This window comes from Hippocampus guttulatus, unplaced genomic scaffold, assembly GCF_054856545.1.
Source record: "Hippocampus guttulatus isolate MCC_2025c unplaced genomic scaffold, RoL_Hgut_1.0 HiC_scaffold_29, whole genome shotgun sequence".
NCBI lineage: Eukaryota > Metazoa > Chordata > Actinopteri > Syngnathiformes > Syngnathidae > Hippocampus > Hippocampus guttulatus.
In genome coordinates this window covers 185,001-192,500 of record NW_028233888.1, presented here as the reverse complement: position 1 = coordinate 192,500, position 7,500 = coordinate 185,001, and positions in this window count along the sequence as shown.

Sequence of the window (7,500 nt, the reverse complement as noted above, 5' to 3'; positions counted from 1 at the left end):
AGGTACCAGGGGTGCCGCTGAGGGTACCAGGGGTAAAGAGCGGGCCGGCCCGGCGGGCGAGTGTGGCCGGGAAAGAGGCCTCTCGGTCGGATTGGGAGTTTGAAAAAAATCCCCCATTCATTTCCAATGGCGGAGGTACCAGGGGCAAGGCTGGGGGTACCAGGGGTAAAGAGCGGGCCGGCCCGGCGGGCGAGTGTGGCCGGAAAAGGGGCCTCTTGGTCGGATTGGGAGTTTGAAAAAATTCCCCCATTCATTTTCAATGGCGGGGGTACCAGGGGTAGAGCTGGGGGTACCAGGGGTAAAGAGCGGGCCGGCCCGGCGTGCGAGTTTGGCCGGAAAAGGGGCCTCTTGGTCGTATTGGGAGTTTGAAAAAATTCCCCCATTCATTTTCAATGGCGGAGGTACCAGGGGCAAGGCTGGGGGTACCAGGGGCGAAGCTGGCTGGGGGTACCAGGGGTAAGGCTGAGGGTACCAGGGGTGCAGCTGAGGGTACCAGGGGTAAGGTTGAGGGTACCAGGGGTGTTGCTGGGGGTACCAGGGGTCACCATTCATTTTCAATGGGGGAGGTACCAGGGGCAAGGCTGGGGGTACCAGGGGTGTTGCTGGGGGTACCAGGGGTAAAGAGCGGGCCGGCCCGGCGGGCGAGTGTGGCCGGAAAAGGGGCCTCTTGCTCGGATTGGGAGTTTGAAAAAATTCCCCCATTCATTTTCAATGGCAGATGTACCAGGGGTCGGTGTCCGCCAGACGGCGGTGTGGTAGGCAAAAGGCGGGCCGGCTCGGCGAGCGTGCGTGCCCGGGAAAAAGGCCTCTTGGCCGGCGTGAGAGTTTAATAATAGCGGGCCGGCCCGGCGAGCGTGCGTGCCCGGGAAAAGGGCCTCTTGGCCGGCGTGAGAGTTTAATAATAGCGGGCCGGCCCGGCGAGCGTGCGTGCCCGGGAAAAAGGCCTCCTTGCAGGCGTGAGCGTTTAATAATAGCGGGCCGGCCCGGCGAGCGTGCGTGCCCGGGAAAAAGGCCTCCTTGCAGGCGTGAGAGTTTAATAATAGCGGGCCGGCCCGGCGAGCGTGCGTGCCCGGGAAAAAGGCCTCCTTGCAGGCGTGAGAGTTTAATAATAGCGGGCCGGCTCGGCGAGCGTGCGTGCCCGGGAAAAAGGCCTCTTGGCCGGCGTGAGAGTTTAATAATAGCGGGCCGGCCCGGCGAGCGTGCGTGCCCGGGAAAAAGGCCTCCTTGCAGGCGTGAGAGTTTAATAATAGCGGGCCGGCTCATCGAGCGTGCGTGCCCGGGAAAAGGGCCTCCTTGCAGGCGTGAGAGTTTAATAATAGCGGACCGGCTCTGCGAGCGTGCGTGCCCGGGAAAAGGGCCTCTTGGCCGGCCTGAGCGTTTAATAATAGCGGGCCGGCTCATCGAGCGTGCGTGCCCGGGAAAAGGGCCTCTTGGCCGGCCTGAGCGTTTAATAATAGCGGGCCGGCCCCGCGAGCGTGCGTGCCCGGGAAAAAGGCCTCCTTGCAGGCGTGAGAGTTTAATAATAGCGGGCCGGCTCTGCGAGCGTGCGTGCCCGGGAAAAGGGCCTCTTGGCCGGCCTGAGCGTTTAATAATAGCGGGCCGGCTCATCGAGCGTGCGTGCCCGGGAAAAAGGCCTCTTGGCCGGCTTGGGGGATTGAAAAAAAAAATCCCCCATTCATTTTCAACGGGAGGGGTCGGCGGTACCGCTTGGTGTCCGCCAGACGGCGGTGTGGTAGGCAAATGGCGGGCCTGCACGGCGAGCGTGCGTGCCCGGGAAAAAGGCCTCCTGGCCGGCGTGAGAGTTTAATAATAGCGGGCCGGCTCTGCGAGCGTGCGTGCCCGGGAAAAAGGCCTCCTTGCAGGCGTGAGAGTTTAATAATAGCGGGCCGGCTCGGCGAGCGTGCGTGCCCGGGAAAAAGGCCTCCTTGCAGGCGTAAGAGTTTAATAATAGCGGGCCGGCTCATCGAGCGTGCGTGCCCGGGAAAAAGGCCTCTTGGCCGGCTTGGGGGATTGAAAAAAAAATCCCCCATTCATTTTCAACGGGAGGGGTCGGCGGTACCGCTTGGTGTCCGCCAGACGGCGGTGTGGTAGGCAAATGGCGGGCCTGCACGGCGAGCGTGCGTGCCCGGGAAAAAGGCCTCCTGGCCGGCGTGAGAGTTTAATAATAGCGGGCCGGCTCTGCGAGCGTGCGTGCCCGGGAAAAAGGCCTCCTTGAAGGCGTGAGAGTTTAATAATAGCGGGCCGGCTCGGCGAGCGTGCGTGCCCGGGAAAAAGGCCTCCTTGCAGGCGTAAGAGTTTAATAATAGCGGGCCGGCTCATCGAGCGTGCGTGCCCGGGAAAAAGGCCTCTTGGCCGGCGTGAGAGTTTAATAATAGCGGGCCGGCCCGGCGAGCGTGCGTGCCCGGGAAAAAGGCCTCCTTGCAGGCGTGAGCGTTTAATAATAGCGGGCCGGCTCATCGAGCGTGCGTGCCCGGGAAAAGGGCCTCTTGGCCGGCGTGAGAGTTTAATAATAGCGGGCCGGCTCATCGAGCGTGCGTGCCCGGGAAAAAGGCCTCTTGGCCGGCTTGGGGGATTGTAAAAAAAAATCCCCCATTCATTTTCAACGGGAGGGGTCGGCGGTACCGCGTGGTGTCCGCCAGACGGCGGTGTGGTAGGCAAATGGCGGGCCTGCACGGCGAGCGTGCGTGCCCGGGAAAAATGCCTCCTGGCCGGCGTGAGAGTTTAATAATAGCGGGCCGGCTCATCGAGCGTGCGTGCCCGGGAAAAAGGCCTCCTTGCAGGCGTGAGAGTTTAATAATAGCGGGCCGGCTCGGCGAGCGTGCGTGCCCGGGAAAAAGGCCTCCTTGCAGGCGTAAGAGTTTAATAATAGCGGGCCGGCTCATCGAGCGTGCGTGCCCGGGAAAAAGGCCTCTTGGCCGGCTTGGGGGATTGAAAAAAAATCCCCCATTCATTTTCAACGGGAGGGGTCGGCGGTACCGCTTGGTGTCCGCCAGACGGCGGTGTGGTAGGCAAATGGCGGGCCTGCACGGCGAGCGTGCGTGCCCGGGAAAAAGGCCTCCTTGCAGGCGTGAGAGTTCAATAATAGCGGGCCGGCCCGGCGAGCGTGCGTGCCCGGGAAAAGGGCCTCTTGGCCGGCGTGAGAGTTTAATAATAGCGGGCCGGCTCATCGAGCGTGCGTGCCCGGGAAAAGGGCCTCTTGGCCGGCGTGAGAGTTTAATAATAGCGGGCCGGCCCGGCGAGCGTGCGTGCCCGGGAAAAAGGCCTCCTTGCAGGCGTGAGAGTTTAATAATAGCGGGCCGGCCCCGCGAGCGTGCGTGCCCGGGAAAAAGGCCTCCTTGCAGGCGTGAGAGTTTAATAATAGCGGGCCGGCTCCGCGAGCGTGCGTGGCCGGGAAAAAGGCCTCTTGGCCGGCGTGAGAGTTTAATAATAGCGGGCCGGCTCATCGAGCGTGCGTGCCCGGGAAAAGGGCCTCTTGGCCGGCGTGAGAGTTTAATAATAGCGGGCCGGCTCATCGAGCGTGCGTGCCCGGGAAAAGGGCCTCTTGGCCGGCGTGAGAGTTTAATAATAGCGGGCCGGCCCGGCGAGCGTGCGTGCCCGGGAAAAAGGCCTCCTTGCAGGCGTGAGCGTTTAATAATAGCGGGCCGGCCCGGCGAGCGTGCGTGCCCGGGAAAAAGGCCTCCTTGCAGGCGTGAGAGTTTAATAATAGCGGGCCGGCCCGGCGAGCGTGCGTGCCCGGGAAAAAGGCCTCCTTGCAGGCGTGAGAGTTTAATAATAGCGGGCCGGCCCGGCGAGCGTGCGTGCCCGGGAAAAAGGCCTCCTTGCAGGCGTGAGAGTTTAATAATAGCGGGCCGGCCCGGCGAGCGTGCGTGCCCGGGAAAAAGGCCTCCTTGCAGGCGTGAGAGTTTAATAATAGCGGGCCGGCCCGGCGAGCGTGCGTGCCCGGGAAAAAGGCCTCCTTGCAGGCGTGAGAGTTTAATAATAGCGGGCCGGCTCCGCGAGCGTGCGTGCCCGGGAAAAAGGCCTCCTTGCAGGCGTGAGAGTTCAATAATAGCGGGCCGGCCCGGCGAGCGTGCGTGCCCGGGAAAAAGGCCTCCTTGCAGGCGTGAGAGTTTAATAATAGCGGGCCGGCCCGGCGAGCGTGCGTGCCCGGGAAAAAGGCCTCTTGGCCGGCGTGAGAGTTTAATAATAGCGGGCCGGCCCCGCGAGCGTGCGTGCCCGGGAAAAAGGCCTCCTTGCAGGGGTGAGAGTTTAATAATAGCGGGCCGGCCCGGCGAGCGTGCGTGCCCGGGAAAAAGGCCTCTTGGCCGGCGTGGGAGATTGAAAAAATTCCCCCATTCATTTTCAATGGCGGGGGTACCAGGGGTAGAGCTGGGGGTACCAGGGGTAAAGAGCGGGCCGGCCCGGCGTGCGAGTTTGGCCGGAAAAGAGGCCTCTTGGTCGGATTGGGAGATTGAAAAAATTCCCCCATTCATTTTCAATGGCGGGGGTACCAGGGGTAGAGCTGGGGGTACCAGGGGTAAAGAGCGGGCCGGCCCGGCGTGCGAGTTTGGCCGGAAAAGAGGCCTCTTGGTCGGATTGGGAGATTGAAAAAATTCCCCCATTCATTTTCAATGGCGGGGGTACCAGGGGTAGAGCTGGGGGTACCAGGGGTAAAGAGCGGGCCGGCCCGGCGTGCGAGTGTGGCCGGGAAAGAGCCCTCCTGGCCGGCCTGGGAGATTGAAAAAAATTCCCCCATTCATTTTCAATGGCGGGGGTACCAGGGGTAAAGAGCGGGCCGGCCCAGCGTGCGAGTTTGGCCGGGAAAGGGGCCTCCTGGCCGGCCTGGGGGATTAAAAAAATTCCCCCATTCATTTTCAATGGCGGGGGTACCAGGGGTAGCAGTACCGATTTTGGTCGTTAGGGGCGCTGTAGTAGGTAAACCAGATATGCGGAGTTAGGGGGTCAAGAAGGCGAAAGGCTTAGAAAGTGACCGTTCACCAAAATACTTTCCGAAACGTATATAGGGGGGCATGTGTCGGACGAGTCACCATGCTTTCTCGATGCTGGAGGTACCAGGGGCACAAAGTTGGCCGGGAAAGATGCCTCTTAGGCGGATTGAAAGCATGAGAAAATGCCCCCCATTCATTTTCAATGGCGGAGAGCGGGCCGGCCCCGCAGCCGAGTGTGGCCGGCGGAGAGGCGTCTCGGTCGGATGAATGAAGCGTGGAGCCGGCCTCTGACGGCGGAGCTCCGCACTTTCGAATATTTTCTATCTCCCCCTCCGGGCGGTCGACGGCAGTTGGGAAGGCCGCCCGAGAGGCGCCCGGGGCGGATACCTCGGGCGAAAAGCCGGCCTCTGACGGCGGAGCTCCGCACTTTCGAATATTTTCTATTTCCCCCTCCGGGCGGTCGACGGCAGTTGGGAAGGCCGCCCGAGAGGCGCCCGGGGCGGATACCTCGGGCGAAAAGCCGGCCTCTGACGGCGGAGCTCCGCACTTTCGAATATTTTCTATCTCCCCCTCCGGGCGGCCGACGGCAGTTGGGAAGGCCGCCCGAGAGGCGCCCGGGGCGGATACCTCGGGCGAAAAGCCGGCCTCTGACGGCGGAGCTCCGCACTTTCGAATATTTTCTATTTCCCCCTCCGGGCGGCCGACGGCAGTTGGGAAGGCCGCCCGAGAGGCGCCCGGGGCGGATACCTCGGGCGAAAAGCCGGCCTCTGACGGCGGAGCTCCGCACTTTCGAATATTTTCTATTTCCCCCTCCGGGCGGCCGACGGCAGTTGGGAAGGCCGCCCGAGAGGCGCCCGGGGCGGATACCTCGGGCGAAAAGCCGGCCTCTGACGGCGGAGCTCCGCACTTTCGAATATTTTCTATTTCCCCCTCCGGGCGGCCGACGGCAGTTGGGAAGGCCGCCCGAGAGGCGCCCGGGGCGGATACCTCGGGCGAAAAGCCGGCCTCTGACGGCGGAGCTCCGCACTTTCGAATATTTTCTATTTCCCCCTCCGGGCGGCCGACGGCAGTTGGGAAGGCCGCCCGAGAGGCGCCCGGGGCGGATACCTCGGGCGAAAAGCCGGCCTCTGACGGCGGAGCTCCGCACTTTCGAATATTTTCTATTTCCCCCTCCGGGCGGCCGACGGCAGTTGGGAAGGCCGCCCGAGAGGCGCCCCGGGGCGGATACCTCGGGCGAAAAGCCGGCCTCTGACGGCGGAGCTCCGCACTTTCGAATATTTTCTATTTCCCCCTCCGGGCGGCCGACGGCAGTTGGGAAGGCCGCCCGAGAGGCGCCCCGGGGCGGATACCCCGGGCGAAAAGCCGGCCTCTGACGGCGGAGCTCCGCACTTTCGAATATTTTCTATTTCCCCCTCCGGGCGGCTGACGGCAGGTGGGAAGGCCGCCCATTCATTTTCAATGGCGGAGGTACCAGGGGTGCCGCTGAGGGTACCAGGGGTTCGGCTGAGGGTACCAGGGGTGCCGCTGAGGGTACCAGGGGTGCCGCTGAGGGTACCAGGGGTGCCGCTGAGGGTACCAGGGGTACGGCTGAGGGTACCAGGGGTGCCGCTGAGGGTACCAGGGGTGCCGCTGAGGGTACCAGGGGTGCCGCTGAGGGTACCAGGGGTGCGGCTGAGGGTACCAGGGGTAAGGCTGAGGGTACCAGGGGTGCCGCTGAGGGTACCAGGGGTACCGCTGAGGGTACCAGGGGTGCGGCTGAGGGTACCAGGGGTAAGGCTGAGGGTACCAGGGGTAAGGCTGAGGGTACCAGGGGTAAGGCTGAGGGTACCAGGGGTAAGGCTGAGGGTACCAGGGGTGCCGCTGAGGGTACCAGGGGTACGGCTGGAGGTACCAGGGGTAAGGCTGGAGGTACCAGGGGTAAGGCTGGAGGTACCAGGGGTTAGGCTGGAGGTACCAGGGGTAAGGCTGGGGGTACCAGGGGTAAGGCTGAGGGTACCAGGGGTTAGGCTGGGGGTACCAGGGGTTAGGCTGGAGGTACCAGGGGTAAGGCTGGGGGTACCAGGGGTAAGGCTGAGGGTACCAGGGGCGAAGCTGGCTGGGGGTACCAGGGGTTGGGCTGAGGGTACCAGGGGTTGGGCTGAGGGTACCAGGGGTAAGGCTGAGGGTACCAGGGGCGAAGCTGGCTGGGGGTACCAGGGGTGTTGCTGAGGGTACCAGGGGTGCCGCTGAGGGTACCAGGGGTTAGGCTGGGGGTACCAGGGGTTGAGCTGAGGGTACCAGGGGTAAGGCTGAGGGTACCAGGGGTGTTGCTGGGGGTACCAGGGGTCGCCATTCATTTTCAATGGGGGAGGTACCAGGGGTAGGGCTGGGGGTACCAGGGGTAAAGAGCGGACCGGCTCGCCGGCCGAGCGTGGCCGAAAAAGAGGCCTCCTGGCCGGATTGAGAAATTAAAAAAATTCCCCCATTCATTTTCAATGGCGGGGGTACCAGGGGTATGCAGTACCGATTTTGGTCGTTAGGGGCGCTGTAGTAGGTAAACCAGATATGGGGAGTTAGGGGGTCAAGAAGGCTA